The sequence below is a fragment of the Pinus tabuliformis genome, chromosome Q, assembly GCF_031772625.1.
Source record: "Pinus tabuliformis cultivar Carrire ecotype Pingquan chromosome Q, CPIR1, whole genome shotgun sequence".
Taxonomy (NCBI): domain Eukaryota; kingdom Viridiplantae; phylum Streptophyta; class Pinopsida; order Pinales; family Pinaceae; genus Pinus; species Pinus tabuliformis.
In genome coordinates this window covers 791577669-791596400 of record NC_142296.1, presented here as the reverse complement: position 1 = coordinate 791596400, position 18732 = coordinate 791577669, and positions in this window count along the sequence as shown.

Sequence of the window (18732 nt, the reverse complement as noted above, 5' to 3'; positions counted from 1 at the left end):
CCACACTAATATTAACACCACTTGTGTGTGGCAGCTACTTAATCTAGTGCATTATGGTTGCTAATGGATTTTTGTGCCTATACGCATCATGAATATGCTCTTCCATAGGATCACATACCTTCCGCATGAGGGTTTGAATACAGCCAAGGAGTTTGTGGAAAGACAGGCGAGAGATACTTCACAGAGAAGATGAAAATGAAGTTTGAGCTTATCAAGAAGCCACATAGCTATTCCATCACATCGATCAATGATCCTATGGTGAATATTTCCACCCAAAAACTTGATGGAATGGTTATTAGAAAGTGTCGCGCAGACGAGGCTCCGGCCCCTGTGATATTGTTGGCTGCACAATGCACGAAGGGCGTGAAATTTAACTGGTCACGTATTTATGCTGTGAATTTATTACAAATTGTTGCGAGGTCCAAGTTGAGAGCAACCCCTTCCACTACGTGTGACTTCTTCTCTCCATTGTGTTGGTCACATGGGATCTACCAAAGGACAACCAATTTCCTCCATTCAAGGAAGGATTGCTGAAGGTCATGCAATTCGCCTCCCTCTAGGCCATAAAGGACCCTGCGAGGGTCTGGTATTAATGGAAGCAAGTTTCCACATGGCCATCAACAAGTGTCCAAGGTTGTCCACAACCTTGTATGAGCAGCTATCTGCGTATGTTGAGTTCAAAGCCGATTTCCACCACACCTACATTCGGGCGTAGAAGGACCCACAACAGAAGTGGTTCGATTTGTCGTATATGGTCACCGATGATGCCAGATAGGACGTGATCAAGCGCTGGCTGATAGAATGGCACACCTCGTCTGAATTAGATGTAGGCACCAGCAAAGGTGCGAGGAGCTCAACTGAGAAGAAATAGAATGATGCAACAAAACAGGTGGAACAGAAGTTGGTCGCGTAGCAGAAGAAGGAAGCCAAAAAGAGGGTTCAGATGGAAAAGGAGCGTGCTACAAAGGAACAAGTTGAACAAGAACAACACAACTCTGAGCAAAGTGACCAATCCCCTTTGCCTGAAATCGAGGAGGAAGAGTAGTCTGTGCAGGGTGGTGGTGGTGATGAGGGGCAGAGCACCCCATTTAGGCTAAGGAAGCACAGAGAATAGCAATAACAGAAGGGTTCCCGCAAAAAGAAAAAGTCAGCTAAAGTGCAGATGGATCCCATCACCCTAACAAAGGGAGATCTCGACGATATTGGTGACAAGGTGTGTGACACTACAACCAAATTGTTGCAGAAATTTGAGCAATAGTACATGCAGTCGTTGGGAAATGTCCAGAAGGATCTACGCGAACTACAGATCCAAACTAGTCAAATACATGTGGGCACGGGTCAAGTGAGCATCGCACAGATGAGCCTGGCACCGGGGACAAGTCAGGCTGCAGAAATGGTAAGGAAAATGGACCTTAGAAAAGTTGCTTTGCTAGAAGGGTCCTTGAGTGCAGAATTAGCCGATGACAAGATCATCATAAGTACCCTGAATAACATCGACCTCAATATTGCAGTTCTCCCCAATGAATTTCTTCATGTGTTGTAGACAGGAGTGACATCAGAACTGAGAGCCTGGGAGTAGCACACTTTGAGTTTAATAAGCGAGTACTAGGTGAAAAATGAACAAAATTTCACTGAGAAGACGCAGAATCTAAAGGAAAGGGATACTATCCAGGTGCAGAACTCCCAACTAGCGGCTGCGGTTGTAGAGGTGTCCAGAAAAATGCCAGAATTGCACATACCTGAGGATGCACAACCCGAGGCCAAGGTTCGAAAACTAGCTGTAGGCATCTACGATGTAAAAGCAGAGGTGGCAAGAGTTCAATTTGAACTCAACATGAAAATCAAGGAGTTGCAGCTCAAATCATATCCCTTGACTCTTCTCGAGATCAAGGAACAATGCGGAGCCACCATCAAGGAAGGGAAGGCTATTGTGGATGTCATAGTCATTGACTGCACAACTTTGTTTGAATAGGCAATGGAGTTGGTGATGACCCTGTAGGAAGACCCCAACCTGCAGATATTGAATACAGAGATCCACGAGCTCCAAAAGTAGTATGACGAGGTTAGGGCGATGACGCGCTGAATTATTACAATGTAGCGCCTTGCCAAGTTGTAGGAGGGGAAGTAGCTCCTCGAACAGGTGGAAGCATATCAGAAAAAAGAGGTAGTACTTAAGGCTAGGTTGGGTCCTTGGTTGGAAGAAGCATACCAAGTCTCAACCAACGTTCAGGAGAAGCTGGCGAATTTGCATCTCACACAACAAAAGATTAAACTGGCCGATGAAGGAGCAGCTACAAAGAATCTCGTCGAATAAGTGAAGTAGGAAGCTACACAGAGCATTGTTGAGGTAGAAGTTGCACAGGTGGAGCTGGGGGATATTTACAGCAAGATCACCATGCCAGCTGAGTGACTCGAGGTGAGTCATGACCTTTGCGTTGGAGGCCTGTTGGGATGGGGTCCCCTGGGTCAGTTTTGGGTTAAAAGCCCAATTTGTGATGTAAAGTTTGGCAAACATATGTAAAGTCTCTGCGAATTGTGGATGTGGAACGCATAGGTAGATAGGAGTCAAAAAGGGTTTTTACCCTCGTTTATGTAAAGTTTGAGTTGGTTTTGAAATATACCCTTAGTACACGGACCATGGGATTGTATAAATAGGTGTGTCTTAGGGAGTCTAGGCCAGATCTATGTCTTTGTCTATGGGTACAGCGAATGGAGTCTTAGAGAGTTAGCACAGAGAAGTAAGTGTTAGAGGAGGAAAAGGCTCTGCAGATGAGTGCGTAGAGGTCTAGAGTAGAGTGTGCATGGAAGTATTGATTCTATCACCTTATACTGAATATCAATAAAGAAGTCTATTGGAGAAACTCATATGTTTTATCTGTTTCCTTCTATTGTTTATGTTTGTGATATATGTTGTGATGAGATAATGTCTTTATGAAATAATGATGTATTAATGTGTGAATCTATTGGATAAGTCCTATCAATTGAATGGAATACATGTTAAGTATTTACGCAAAGGTTATAATAATTTCTGTTATGTTCATTAAGTACTTATGCAAATCTGTGTGGATTCCGATATGATGCTAGTCTATGAAGCACGTAATTAGATAACCTATATGTTAAAGGTCCACAGACGCTGATCATAGACCTTTGTGGAGGTCTAGAGGCCATTTGAAGGAAACTACAATGCCAAGCCCTAAGGACTTAGAGATCTACGTGAAGGCAGATCTAAGACATAAAATAACATCACACTGATCTCTAGATGCAAAAACTTGGTTCCAACATCCCCCCATACTACTTCAGGTGAGACTTCAGTCCTCGCTAAGTGGGTTGATGCCGAAAGGGCCAGTATTGTAGGGTTTTTTTTGATAAAAATAACTATGAACTTGGGTCAGGACCCACTAAGCCAAAATCTTCTAGCACCTTCTTCTCATCCTCTTCCACATCCTTGGATTACTCCGCAAGCTGCAGATGAGTCTTGATCATTCTGTGTGTGGGTTTCAGCCTGCATCCTATACATCGAGGTTATGTCTATAATCACACCATACCTTTGGCAATCTCATTCAAAATGGCCAACTGATTTATAAAATTTGCAGAAGAGTTGCTTTAGTGACTACACAAACTATTGGAATAGATAAAAATTATTTTTTTTATGAATTCCTGGTACTTGGCAGATAATACCCTAGACGCTTGAACCAACGCTTATTCTAGCAAGAGACTCTAGTTTTTGCTGTAGGAATTTACAAGGTAAATGCCTCAGATAGAACACCAGAGGACACCGCTCACAAATAGATCACATATCAATACACTAGTATTCTTGACGTGGTTCAAACCCTCAAAGAGCGAAACAGTCCACGGCCTAAGCCAACGCAACCACTTCATGCAATTTATTAATAAAACAATGAAAATTTACATAAGCTTCTCTCATGAGCGATCACCTTACAAATGACCCTCCATGCTCTTTAAATATAGATCATGGACCAATCGGGTGTTAAGCCATGGATTAAGTGTCAGTAATACCAAGGAGAGAAAGAACCATCGAATCACTTCATGTCTAGAACATATCATGACCATCGGATTGTAAGTTACAAAAGTACATAGTAAAGAAACACACTTTACCTAACTCTATACTAGACCAAGTTATACTCAACTATTTCCTATGCGTCGGAATATCCTAACATCCCCACTTAAGAACAACTTGGGATAGGATTGAAGGATGTAAAAATATGACACAATAGGGGAAGGAAGGAGGCATTAGATCCTATCTCCCCTTAGTGACAACTTCCTAAACTCCAACCATAAATCAAAGTTTAGTAAAATTCACCTCTATGATTGCCTTTGTAAAAATGTCTGCAACTTGATCATCAGTTGAACAATATTGCACTTCAAGAACATTGTCATGAATGAGCTTTCTGATGAAGTTCATGTGTAGTTCAATGTGTTTTTTGCGCTGATGTTGGACTGGATCTTTGCATAGTTGAATGGAACTTTGATTATCACACCAAAGTGTAGTCGGATGCTGCTACTAAAAGCCAAACTCTGATAGGATCTGACAAAGCCACAGTGCTTCGTTACTAGCTTCTAGGGCACCATGATGTTGTGGGGAAAAATGCCTATGCACGATGATCCTATCCACCTAAGGTGTGACAGTGCCTTAGCAACAAACAGAGACAGCTATTCTAGTATTCTTCCTTTATGAATTAAGAATGAAGAGACATAGATGGACTAACCGGTGTCTTTCGTTTGTCCCTCGATCCGGTCTCTCTTCTCTTTGAGGGTCCCCAACTACTTGCCTTCTCGCTCGCCCAGCTTCAAGAGGCTTCTGCAAGATCACAAGAAGAGAACACTACACAAGACATGGATTCATATTCATAACTAGTTCAGGATTAGAAATAAACTAAACATACTAATGCAATCATACATCAAAAATACATCAGTATATAGGAGAAACCAAGATAGATTTATTGATGAATAACAAGGTTCAGGAAGAGATACAACCCAGAGGGCTACAATCCAGCATCTCCTTCCCAGCAAATGGAATTCCTATCTTCACCCCCTTCAAAGTATTAAGCACCCAATGGTTCCAATCTCAAACCAACAGCAATTCTTTGCAATAACAAAATTCCAGCCTCTCTCCTCCAGATCTCATGGAGGAGAGATCCATATATAGATGTTTGGAGAGAGGATGAGTCAGCTTGAGATCTGACTAGTGTCCTCTCCCTCTGTCAGTTCTTGATTCCACTTGGAGGTTCTTGCTTCCACTTGGAGATTGGGAACCTCTTACTCATCACTAGTCGAATTCACTGAGGCAAGTGTCATTGAGGAAGATTCTGGAAGCTTCCTGGGTCTTGACACCTCTTGGAATGAACTTGCCATTTGTCAACTCTCGCTCAGCGCACCCTGGTAGTGCTTCTACCTACGTTGCAGTGCAGGTAGCCAGTGTTGGCTTTGACATTCAGTGCAGACAGCTAGTGGAGCCACTGAATTGATCCTGAATTGACTTGTTTTTGAGCGGTTTCTGGTGGAGAACTTTGTGAATTGCTGTGGTTTGTTAGCCTTGTTCCTCTATGGGTAGGAACAACATGTTTAGGGACTTTGGATCCCTTAGATTATGGACATTTCATTCTCAATGTTGTAAGGCACAAAAATGTCTATAACAGTTACCCCCTAAAGTATGAGGCCGTTTATCGGGTGAAATGCTTTATCAGGAGGATCCGAAGTTCATCCAATGCTGGGAGGAGACCTGTAATAAGATACAATACAATACATTATTTTTCATACTGCTTTCATGATCTAGCTGAGGCGGGCATTCCCATGCTCATCTTTATAAATTCATTTTTCTGTACATAGAACAGACAATCGTCTGATGGTAGACTGATAATTTTGATGAAATTATCATCCTTTGGGTAGGATGATTATCTGCTGCAATGATGTACATGTCAATGTCTTTATCTTTCCTAAATATATATCGCATCCCGGATGGATGAAACTAGATCCGGGGTCTTCAAACTTGTTCGATCTTCACTCTAAATACAAGTCGATCCATGTGAGAAATGTTCTGAAGTCGAACATGGAAAGACATCGCTTGATTACCGGTCAATGAGGTAAACCGTTAACAAGCGCGAGAGGAATCACCGATAATGATAATGACCCTCAAGGTACTGCAGTACAATTCACGAGGTGTGAATAAAGGACTTGGCGTCGAACACCACGCAAAATATTTCGGTCGAAGGTCATTGATGTATACCTGTCGCCGGAAGTGAGAAACTTGCCATTGAGGCATGCAAGCTTCAAAGTACTGAAGGGGTTGTTCCTAGATCAACTTCTTGGATAATGAGCTGATGTCGACAAGAAGCGATCCGTCAAAGGAGGGCCTTAATGAATCCCACATCAGTGACACGGAACAGAGCTAATGATTTTGATGGAGGTGAAAACGATCTGTGACATATGATTCAGGGTGGCGGTCATGAAAGGATGAAGGATAATGTATGGCAGTGGATGGGACACGGTTGACCTTTCTGAACGACTTCTCTTGAACATATGGCGACACTGATGCGATGGATCGGTAGCATTACCCCAAATATGGATGGTATGGCGAGACCATGGATGTGACCGGTGAATGAAACAACCCAACCCGATTGTGGTACGGAGGAAAAGTGTCATGTTCAAGAGAAACTTGCTACCATCAAAGTTTTCTTGAGTTTCTCCCAATTTTTCCCCAGTCATTGCTGACCAGTACCTCTTTATTTTTGTCAAGCTTGAGGAGGATAACATATGCTTGTTCTATAACCTGCCCTTCGGGCAAGCCCATCGCTATGTTTTAACAAGCCTAGCGATAGTGAAACTCGTTCTCGTCTAAAGACAAGTTTGTCGCTATTTAATGATTTTAACGAGTCTAACGACAAGGATAACTCGGTCCTTTTCATTTTTAGAGAGTCTGAAAAGGTACATAAAGTTAACTCCAAAATTCCTTTTTCGTCATCTAATCCCTTAAGTCCGAAAAAGTATAAAACGATACAGAAGGGATGAGTTTTCGATAGTTTTAACGAGCCGAATAAAACAAGCGCTCGATCTTTTTGTGCAATAATCCCTCAGGTCCAAAAAGATTAAAATCTAGAGGAGGGATAGCACTTCCTATCCCTTTAACGAGCTGGAAGGCCAAGGACTCGGCAGTCTTTTCATATTTTACGAGTCAGTTGAAAAGAGCTTAAAGAAGACTCGTCTTTTGAGGAACGAGTGATAAACAGGGTTAGCAGCTGATTCCAGGTACAGGTTGGAATTTTCCAATCACGGTAGTGTCACAAGGATGGCTAGGTGAAATCACTCTTCGCAGCTATTCCTAAAAATGGGTAAACAATCATATGGAGGTGAACGATCGGCCAAATGAAAAGTGGAGGTGACTGTGCAAACACGACCAAGGCTTTAATGGCTGATAAGGTTACATTCACAGTGGTTATTTACCGGGTAGTGGTTCATTTTTTATTTTAAAATGAGCTTAAACGTTGGTGGAAACACTTGCTCATTGCTTATGTTTATTTTTTAATGAGCATGAAGTCCGCGTTAAAACTGCTCGGATCTTGCGTTTATTTTTTAACGAGCATGAACTGTGTGCTAAAACTGCTCGAATCTTGCGTTTATTTTTTAACGAGCATGAACTGTGTGCTAAAACTGCTCGATATAAGTTTGCATGCCCCCAGCATAATAACGCAAATCGAGGTGCATGCCCCCCAAGCTTCATTGCATTCAACTTGGTGGTTGGAATGAAGGTTTACCTTTGAGATTTGGAAAGGGGATTGTTTTCATTTTTTAATGAGGTTGACACAATAAAAGAACTATACTCATGACTCCTTGTTTCATTTTTAACGAGGTTGACACGAGATTAGAACCATCCTCGGAGCCCACTGTATTTACAGTATTTCTATTAGGGCGATGATCCACGCTGACAAAATGTTTAGGAATCTTCCGAATCCATTAGATATAGAAGATTTCATATTGTAGGTTTCCACTGTGGCCACTTCCGCCAGATTACTTGCAGGCGGTAGGGCAAAAGTACCCATTAAGGCAGGGTCTTTTAGGAGACCTACTCCTATATTTTGAAGCGAATGATTGCTTCCATGGATCATTGGAATGCTTCCCTTAACTTGTGAACTGTCGGGGAGGAAAGTTTGTTGGTCGAAGACTGTAATTCCTCCTTGAAAGGGAAATGCAATCTTCCTGAAGTAGGTCGACACAACTGTGGCCATGGCATATATCCAGGGCCTTCCCAGTAGGATGTTGTAATCGAGGTTTCCATCAATTACTTCAACATCAATTTCTACTGTTTTTCCCCCCAGTTCAACTTGCAAGTTACTTAAAATCCCGTATGGAGTGTATGATCGTCCATCAAATGCTTTTAACATCGTTGACGATCTCGACAAGGGTGGTGAGCCTAAATTCTTCCAGCAACTCATCGACATAATACACGTAGATGCCCCCTCATCAATAATTATTCGATGAACAGTTTTGTTGAGGGCTTTCACTTGAATAAGGAAAGCTAGTTGAGCTGGTAACTGAGGATCATATCCTTTATGATCAAAGGCCACAAGATTGGAGTCCATTGGGTCAATTTCACCTATTGCTGATAATAAAGCTTGCTCTTGGGAGAGGCAATTTTGCGGTACGTCAAGCGTCGACATAGCGGACGGCGATTGGGCCAGGTCCTCTATTATATTATAATTCTCTGCTATTTTTGCACGAGGATTAAATGTCGACTTGTACCCTACTCCCTTTGGCGACTTTATCATTTGTTCAGGAATGATGGGTGGCACAACTTCGGTCAAAGTTGTCGTCGAACTACTAGGTTGTTCATTAGCCTTGTTATTCGACAGCTGTGGATTCCCGTAATCTTTATTCCTTGTCGAAGCATCATTTTGCTGCTTTGAGACAGACAATATAAGAACTTTGGATCGGGAAGTATTTTGATTAGCAACCAGTTTGGTTCCTAGGTTTGGAAATGGATCAGTCAATGCTGCTGAGGGTTTTGAACTCTTAAAGAGTTTCTTAACTTCAGCTATATGTGGACAATCTCTCGTCCAATGATCCTCATCGCATATATGACACCCTGTAGGGGGTTTCCTTTTTCTCCCTTTCTTTTTCTTCTTGCCCCCTGGTTTCTTCAATTGTTTGCCCTTGTCGGTCGACCCGACATTGACTTCCGAGGAAAGAAGTTCCTCATTTGCATTTTGACTGGAAATCTTATGGGCCCTTTTAGATGTAGCCTTTGTCGATTTCGTGTCTGTCGTGCCAATCACGCCATCGATGGCATGAGAGTCATTGTTTGATTTAGGAGGAGGAGGAATTGAGAATTCCGGTCTAGGGCGTCAGATATTTTGTCGTAGAGCGTGCCAGACTGAGTGTAGACTAAGTCTAGATATTGTGCACGAGCAATAACTTTCTCCTCCGTTACGACTCCCCCCTTGGCCACATCTTCCGTTATGGCATAAAGTAACGACTTGATAAACCATTCAGCTAATAGCTAATCGGGAATGTACGTTTTCACCATCCTACGACGACGATGCCACTCATGTATATGATCAGATATGTGAGTGGCCGTTGTCTGTTTGAAGTTGGTTAAGATTTCCGTTCCCGTTTCATACCTTATCGGTAATTGAAAATGGGTTAAGAAAGTCGTGGCTAGGGAGCTGAAATTGTCAAACGAGGCTCTAGGTAATTCAATATACCATTTTGCCGCTGGACCCGTTAACGTCCTCTGGAAAAGGCGAAGCCTTATCGAATCATCATTTAGGGTGTTTGATGAACACCACAGATGAAAAGTCACCACGTGATTCGATGGGTCTTCACCTGGATTTCCATTAAATTTAGGAATGTCCGATGGAAGTTTGTGAGGAATCGCTGGCCACCAAGGGGCGTAAGCAATTGGATCGTTTGTTAACCGGTGTAAATCAGGTAACTCTAAAGTCGCCACGAATGGTAACTGTTGATTCAGGTTAGGTGAAGCATACCCAGGGTACGATGGAATTGCCTGAGCAGTGGGCCTTTGCATACCAGCATAATGTAATTGATGTTGGTATGACTGATACGGTTGGTGGACTTGACCACTGTAAAGTGGTTGGTTTTGACCATTTTGAATATACGGTTGTCCACTGTTCGCAAAGATCTGCTGCTCAGAACCTTGGTACACTTGCTGGAATTGTGGTTGTTGGTATTGCACCAGCCACGGTTGTGAAGCCATGTTCTGTTGTGCTATACTAACCGTTGGACCAAGGTGTGGGGTAATTGTACCTGTTTGGACCTGTGTCGCCCCACCAGTAGGCGATTTTGGCTGAGTCGCAGGGTCAAGGGGCTGATGCATTACAACCTGAGAAATCTGAGGTTGACATACAACAGGCAACGTTTGAACTTGCGACACTGTTACAATAGCCAGTGTGGTCGGGATGTTCGACATAGGTACACACTGTTGCATGGAATATACAACCCTTGGTTGTTGAGGTAGCATAGGTACCCAACCACTTGATGTAACTCCAGCATAACCTGAATACTGTTGTGAACTCCCGTATGGATACCCTCCCGGAGGGGGTAATGAAAGGGCATACTGCCCCCCATACGGTAACAATCCGAAACTCAAGGGGATTGTTTGTCCTTGGGGACTGGATTGCCCAAATTGACCTCCAAATGGATCAATCTGGCGAGTCTCAACATAAGAGTTGCTGGATATTATTCTGGAGGAACAAACTGGAACGGACCACACTGTCGAAATAGTCCCTGGGTGGACTCCTTCTAGCGGTTGTGAGCTAGTTGGGACAGATGCTATGCCGGCAAACATTGTCGGAGTGACGGCAGGGAGTTCTGCTGTCGCCGTGTCATTCGACACAGTCCTAGATGTTGACGGTTGTTCAGACATTTTGAGTCTATCCAATAGCTTGCCTAGCGATTCTACAGGGACTTCCACTGGTGATAGACTAACTTCTGATGTAGAAGGAAATAGAGTGACCCCTACTCCAAAGTGTGTTGGAGTACTTGCTTGCGGATCCTCTACAATTTCCTCTATCGCAATCAAACCAGGTGGAAGAGGAAGACCGTCAGGTCCGTAAAATATTTCTGGTGCCGAAGAAGGGGTTGAATCAACAGCGACAGTTGTTTGAGGAGCAAGACTCTCTGAAACGGTTACAGATGGAACTGGTTCAGTAATGCAAGTATTTGCTCCCAGACTAGGATCAGTGTTGCTGTCCCTCTGTGGCTGTTGAACTTCTTCTATAGAGGCAGGGTTTCCAGAAATGTTTGGAGTAACCGGAATCTTAGATGTTGTTGGAACACTTGTTCTAACTTTGATAGGAGATTTCGAACCGGTTAAACGAGTTCGCTTTGTCTGTACTGTTTTCGATTCCGGAGACAAAGACGGTTGACTCGTAAGCCTCCGCAAACGACGAGGTTTCAATTGACTTTCTTCCACGATTGCGGATTACTCGATCAACCAAAATACAAAAGGGGAAAATGTGTTTCCGAATTAAATGAATTTTTTTTAGACTCTTTTAGACACAACTTGCTTTTTCACTTTTAAAGAGTCGAGAAAAAGCTAAAGATGACTCTAGTCTCCTTCGATGTTTTAACGAGCCCGGAGTGACAAATGCTCGGATGGACTTTTTCTGTTATAGAGTCTGAAAAAGGCCAAAAGAAACTGCTCTAGAGTTCTAGGCAGAGGGTGTGCCAAACTTTTCGCAAAACCGCAGAATACTTTTTAGGGTACGGGCAGTCGATCTTCCTGAATGCTGTGTTCAGTGCATTGCGATCAGTAGGGCGGTCGACACGGCTTCCTAAGGATAAAGTTTTTATGCCTATAGGGATCTCCCAATATATACGCGACGGTACGTGGGAGCACAATCCGTACTGGCGCTATCGTCCCTCGGGAGGAATCACCCACCATCAACGAGATCGACAGTCACCAGGCTTTACGACGCCGGAACACGTCTCTAGCCTAGACCTCTATGTTGTGCGTTATGTTGCAAAGCGTTGTTAAGTTCATTCAATTTATTTTAGGTTGATCTTTTTAGAAGTTTGCCTTTCAAGGTTCACCACGAGATGTATGATACAATTCCTAAATGCAGTCTAAAGATGATAAGCAAGCTTTATATCTTTTCAACTTTGAAAATCCTAGCTACTAAGGGAAAAGAAAGACACCATCTTTTCTCAAAGAGAAATCAGCACACTCTAATGCACTTTTCCTAAATCAAACATGCAAACTATCAAGATGCAAATGCACAATGCAGGTGTTTGTTTTCCGCTTTCTTAGTATTGATGCCTACAAAAGAAAGCTTTTTGTACAACTTTGAATTTTCTTTTAAATGACAAATACAAACAAGTTTACTTTTCCGAAATCAGAGAGGGTAGAAGAGATTACAACACTTAACGATTTACGAAATGAACACTTGTTTCGACACTTAAAAGAGACAAATTCAAACCAATAAGCAAAAGCAAATGTATAATCAACTGCAAACCGCCAATGAACTCTCTTCTAAGATCACAATCAACAGATCTGAATCAAGGGCTACAGGATGATTATTTCACTCATGCAAAGGAAAACTGCAAATGATGCCACAAACACATAAAAACACTCACAGTATTTTTGTACAAAAGGAGGCGGAATTTAAGCAGAGAAAAGGAGTTATCAGACTGGTACCTATGCTGGTTACAGGCTGCAAAAATCAGAGATCAAAACAAGGCAAAACAGAGCAGAGAACCCCAGCTGCACAAGGCCAAACTGGTTCAGCGCAACCTCAACACAGGGGTTTTGACATTCAGCGCAGGTAGCCTTCACGGGACCTGCGTTGAAATGCAGAATCCCTTCACAGGGTCTGCGCTGAAGGAGAAACTCTGGTTTCTCACTGGTTCTGGGTCACAGATTGCTATTTAATCTACTGTTTTAGGCCAAATAAAAGAAACAAGCAAGGTGAAATCAAAGGGATGCTTTAAGGGAGTACTAAGATCTATCACAAAGGATCATCAAATCATTTGTGAGTCCATTGTTCAGATCATAGACAAGTCCAGTGATTGGATCAAAGCAACAACTGTCTACTTTGCATCTGGGAATAGCAGATGCAGTTCGATTGTTGCTGTCGAGTCTATGAAACAAACAATGATAGAAACAAAAATAAAATGACTAAACAAATCTCCCCAGCGGAGTCGCCAATTTGTTGTGGGGAAAAATGCCTATGCAGGACGATCCTATCCACCTAAGGTGTGACAGTGCCTTAGCAACAAACAGAGACAGCTATTCTAGTATTCTTCCTTTATGAATTAAGAATGAAGAGAGATAGATGGACTAACCAGTGTCTTCTGTTTGTCCCTCGATCCGGTCTCTCTTCTCTTTGAGGGTCCCTAGCTACTTGCCTTCTCGCTGGCCCAGCTTCAAGAGGCTTCTGTAAGATCACAAGAAGAGAACACTACACAAGACATGGATTCATATTCATAACTAGTTCAGGATTAGAAATAAACTAAACATACTAATGCAATCATACATCAAAAATACATCAGTATATAGGAGAAACCAAGATAGCTTTATTGATGAATAACAAGGTTCAGGAAGAGATACAACCCAGAGGGCTCCAATCCAGCATCTCCTTCCCAGCAAATGAAATTCCTATCTTCACCCCCTTCAAAGTATTAAGCACCCAATGATTCCAATCTTAAACCAACAGCAATTCTTTGCAATAACAAAATTCCAGCCTCTCTCCTCCAGATCTCATGGAGGAGAGATCCATATATAGATGTTTGGAGAGAGGATGAGTCAACTTGAGAACTGACTAGTGTCCTCTCCCTCTGTCAGTTCTTGATTCCACTTGGAGGTTCTTGCTTCCACTTGGAGATTGGGAACCTCTTACTCATCACTAGTCGAATTCACTGAGGCAAGTGTCATTGAGGAAGATTCTGGAAGCTTCCTGGGTCTTGACACCTCTTGGAATGAACTTTCCATTTGTCAACTCTCGCTCAGCGCACCCTGGTAGTGCTTCTACCTGCGTTGCAGTGCAGGTAGCCAGTGTTGGCTTTGACATTCAGCGTAGATAGCTAGTGGAGCCACTGAATTGATCCTGAATTGACTTGTTTTTGAGCAGTTTCTGGTGGAGAACTTCTGTGAATTGCTGTGGTTTGTTAGCCTTGTTCCTCTAGGGGTAGGAACAACATGTTTAGGGACTTTGGATCCCTTAGATTATGGACATTTCATGCTCAATGCTGTAAGGCACAAAAATGCCTATAACACATGATACTCTGCTTCTACTGATGAAAGAGAACGACACTTTGTTTCTTGGAAGCCCATGTAATAGGTCCAGAACTAAGGGTCAAGACATAACTTGCAGTAGACTTCCGATCATCAAGGTCACCAGCCAATCAGAATCAGTGAAACCAACCAATAGAGGAGATGCTTCTGCATTGTAATGAATCCCAAGTTGAACTATACCTTCATCATAATGAAGTATTCTTTTAGTTTCTTTCCAATGACTTTCATGTGGGTTTTTCATAAACCGAGCAATAAGGCCAACAACAAAGGAAAGTTCAGGACGAGTATGGGTCAGATATAAAAGTTTTCCTACAAGTTTATGGTATAAGGTAGCATCAACTTCACGAGAAGTACAAGTGACTAAAAGTTTGGCTCCAGATTGAAAGGGAGAAGGGGCTGGCTTACAGTCTTCCATGTGAAAGTGGTGTAGAAGATCACAAGCATACTTGGACTGGGAAAGGGAGATACCTTCCTTGGACTGCAGGACTTGAAGACCAAGAAAATAATGCAAGTGTCCTAAGTCTATCATTTCAAACTACTTTTTAAGGCCTCACATGGTTTATAAGGTTAGGATTGCTACCAATAAGGATAAGATCATCAACATAAAGAACAAGAATGATAAGAGACTTACCCACTTTCTTGGTGTAGACAGTATTGTCAGAATGACACCTAGAAAAGCCAGTATCTAAAAGAAAGCTATCCATTTTGGAATACCAAGCCTAAGGGGCTTGCTTGAGACGATAAAGGAATTTCTTAAGCTGACATACAAGGCTAGAGTCTATTTGTATAAAGACAGGAGTTTGTTCCATATAGATTTCTTCATGCAAGTCCCCATGCAAGAAGGTGGATTTAAAATCCATATGATGGACTTCCCATTTGAAAGAGGCAGCAAGGGAAAGAACAAGGAAAATAGAGTTCGTTTTGGAAACAAGGGAGAAGGTTTCAGTATAGTCAATGCCTTCAACTTCTGAAAAACCCTTAGCAACAATACAAGCTTTATGTTTATCAACTTTTCCATCTGGTCCAAACTTCGTTCTGTAAACCCATTTGCATCTAACAAGTCTTCATCCTTTTGGAAGAGGAACAAGATCCCATGTATCATTTTCCAATAATGAACAATATTCTTCATTCATAGCTACATCCTAATCTAGATGGCTTGAAGCTTCTGCAAAGGTGTTAGGATCATAATTCACTGAAGCTTGAGCCAGTAAAGAAGAGCCTCTATCAAATTGAGAATGTGTAGGTCACTGATCTATAGGATCACTTGTAATAGCACCTGTTGCATCATGAGTAGCACAAAACCATTTTGGAAGCTGAGGAGCTGAAGGAGGATTCTAAGAATGTGGGGGAGGATTGTCATCCTCGCTTTCATCATCTAAAGAAGAAATATTTTCAAAAGTAGAAGGGATAAAGAGAGGCATCACATCTGCCGAACTAAGCTCGTATGCTAATATATTTTCAAAAAATATTACATCTCTTATAATGATCACATTTTTGTACTTAAGTGGAATAATTCTATATCCTTTGACATCTTCAAAATATCCAACAAAAATACATTTTTCACTCTTAGGTTCTAAAGCTTTATGTTTCTCATCTGGAATATGGGCCCATGCTTCACTTCCAAAAACATGAAAGTGATTTACATCTGGTTTAATTGAGGTCCATGCTTCTTTTGGAGTGATATTATTTAAAACCTTAGTGGGAGTGCGATTTACTATGTAATTTGCATAGTGAATTGCTTTTGCCCAAAAATTAAGACTAAGTCCTTTAGATTGAAGCATACAATTAGCCATTTCCTTTAAGGTGTGATTCTTCCTTTTGACTACACCATTTTGTTGTGGAGTATATGGAACAATATGTTGCATTTGAATTCGATGCTCAGTGCAAAAGTTGACGATTTTGTTGTTAACATATTCTCCATCATTATCAGATCTTACCTTAAGAATTTGATGTCCAGATTGTTTCTCAACAAAGGCCTTAAAGGCCAATAACATGTTAAATACTTCACTCTTGAGTTTTAAGACTTATACCCAAGTGTGTCTGGAGAAATCATCAATGAAAGTTAATAAATACTTGTAGCCAGAGAATGAAACAACTGGAAGTGGACCACATAAATCACTACGCACAAGTTGTAAAGGGGCTGAGGCATGCCAAGAGGCACATTTTTCAAAACTATCCCAATGATTTTTTATGAGTACACGTCCAGAACAAACACCATCTCTGCAAGATACCATAGGAAGGCCTATCACCATATTTTCTTTACATAGATTTTGAAGGGAGCGATAGTTATGTGACCAAATCTCTCATGCCAATTTTTTCTCACTTCATCATTATGAGCAAAAAATACCAAGGGAAGAGTTGATGACCCAAAGTTGTTAAACTTATACAACCTTGTAGAATCATCAGCAACGCTAGTAGCTACAATCTGTTTAGGATCTCTTAGGTCTCTTAATTACAACATTGTGAGGTGAAAATTCAACGGTTTTACCTTCACTTGAATGAGTTACAGATAGAAGGTTGCAAGATAAGGTTGGAACACATAATACATCATTAAATTGACCATTGTCTAGATGAACAGTTTCAGTCCCTACAACACTAAGAGATCTATCATCATCAACATATATATTTTTGGTGTTACACCCATTTAAGGAAGAAAACATGGCTTTGTTTTAGGCCATGTGATAAGAATCTCCAAAATCAATGAGCCACTCATGAGAATGAAAAGAATAAGATACATTTAGTGCATAACTAGACTGAGATGATTGACAACCATGTGCAGAAAGTGTTATTCTTGAAGATGAAGTTGAAGTTGAAGAGTGCTCCAAATGGATGTTATGCTTCTTCATTGCTACTTCCAAGGCTTCCATCTTCTTAAAGCATTTGGATTCTAAGTGGCCATCTTGATTACAAAAGTGGCAATTTCTATTAGCCTTCTTCCCTTTGTTTTTATTTGCCTTATCATTTTGTTGAAATGATTTTTCATTTTGAGACTGAAATTGCTTAGGACCCCTTGTGACACAGGCAAGTTCCCTTTGCGGACAAAGGCAACTCCTCTAGCCCTAGAGTGGGTCTAGTCACAGCAAATACAATACCAAAGAAAATTTCCTTAGAAAGTTGATGCCATGAAGGCTTACCTTCAAACCACCGTTCGATGGAGTTCCTATTGTGTTTCTCCATCTTTCTTTCTTCTAATCACTTGTACTTGAAATCAGCATATAGAACACAATCATGAACATGATAGAGTACAACAAAAACTATCTACTTAAAGAGTAAAGGAGATTCAAGATATCATTACACATTTAGACATATGATATAGGAAATAAGTTGTTGATTTGTATTAATATAAATCAAAGTAGAACTTACAATGAAGCCTTGACGTCGTAAGCCTCCTCGAAAGGTCCTATCAGCATGTCCCCACAAGCATTCACTCGTATACTGTCTCCCAAAAGATGAACAACTCTCTCTCTCCTACCCAAAGGTTAATGCTAGAATACTCTTATAATCAAGTTAACTCCACTCAAAACCATCCCAAGCTAAGTTACATGAGAGGTTACTTCCACACACTAGCAAAAACTCTCTACTCTTACTATTGAATTCTTGGACTCTGAAACTTGTTGATCCCAGTCATGGAGGAAGTATTTATAGGAGGAGGAGCTTCCACAAAAGATGTGAGAAAGAGCTTATCTCTTTGAGAGAGGTTGCACAAAAGGTGGAACAACCATCCCAAAGGAGAGATGTGAGCTCATCTGATCCAACAACCAACCCTAGGACCACCCATGAAGTTGTTATACTTCGAAGCTTTGACGAGTTGTTTAAAAAACTTGCCAAAAGTAGCTCGTCACTATCGCAACACAGAGATAGTGCAAAGACTTCACTAGGGCTAGTGCAATCTTGGCCATCTTCGCGGGTGGAATAATTGTTGTCCATAAACGACCCAGAAACACAAGTAAAAAAGGGTCTACTCCAAGAGAAGTAAACTGGGATATTCTTCTTGAGGTGATAGGGAAGACCTTGACAAATAATTTGTAACATGACACAAGGCAGATGTAAGGAACACGGACCGGCAGTGTCCGGAATCAAAGAATGTGGGGTTGGTGACAAATTACTGTGTAACATATGCCCCCTAAAGCATGAATGCCAAGAGAGTGGGAGGGGTGAAATGCTTTACGAATCCATAACTAAAACAGAACACCATCACGGAGAACCTGCAATGCAAGTACAATTGATATCTCTGATACATGAGTACATAGTGAAAGGAAATATATGTGCATAAGGCATAGGTGCAACCATCCATAAGAAAAGAATAAATGATCTGTGGTATGGATGCAGCCTTCCAAAAAAGGACCATATGAAAGACTCAGGTATGGTCGCAGCCATCCAATCAAAAGAGTCATGTGTACAATCATGGACCAATCCGCGCAACCTGGGCTCGTGTAATCTGAACCCAGGGTCTTGGATCCAAACCC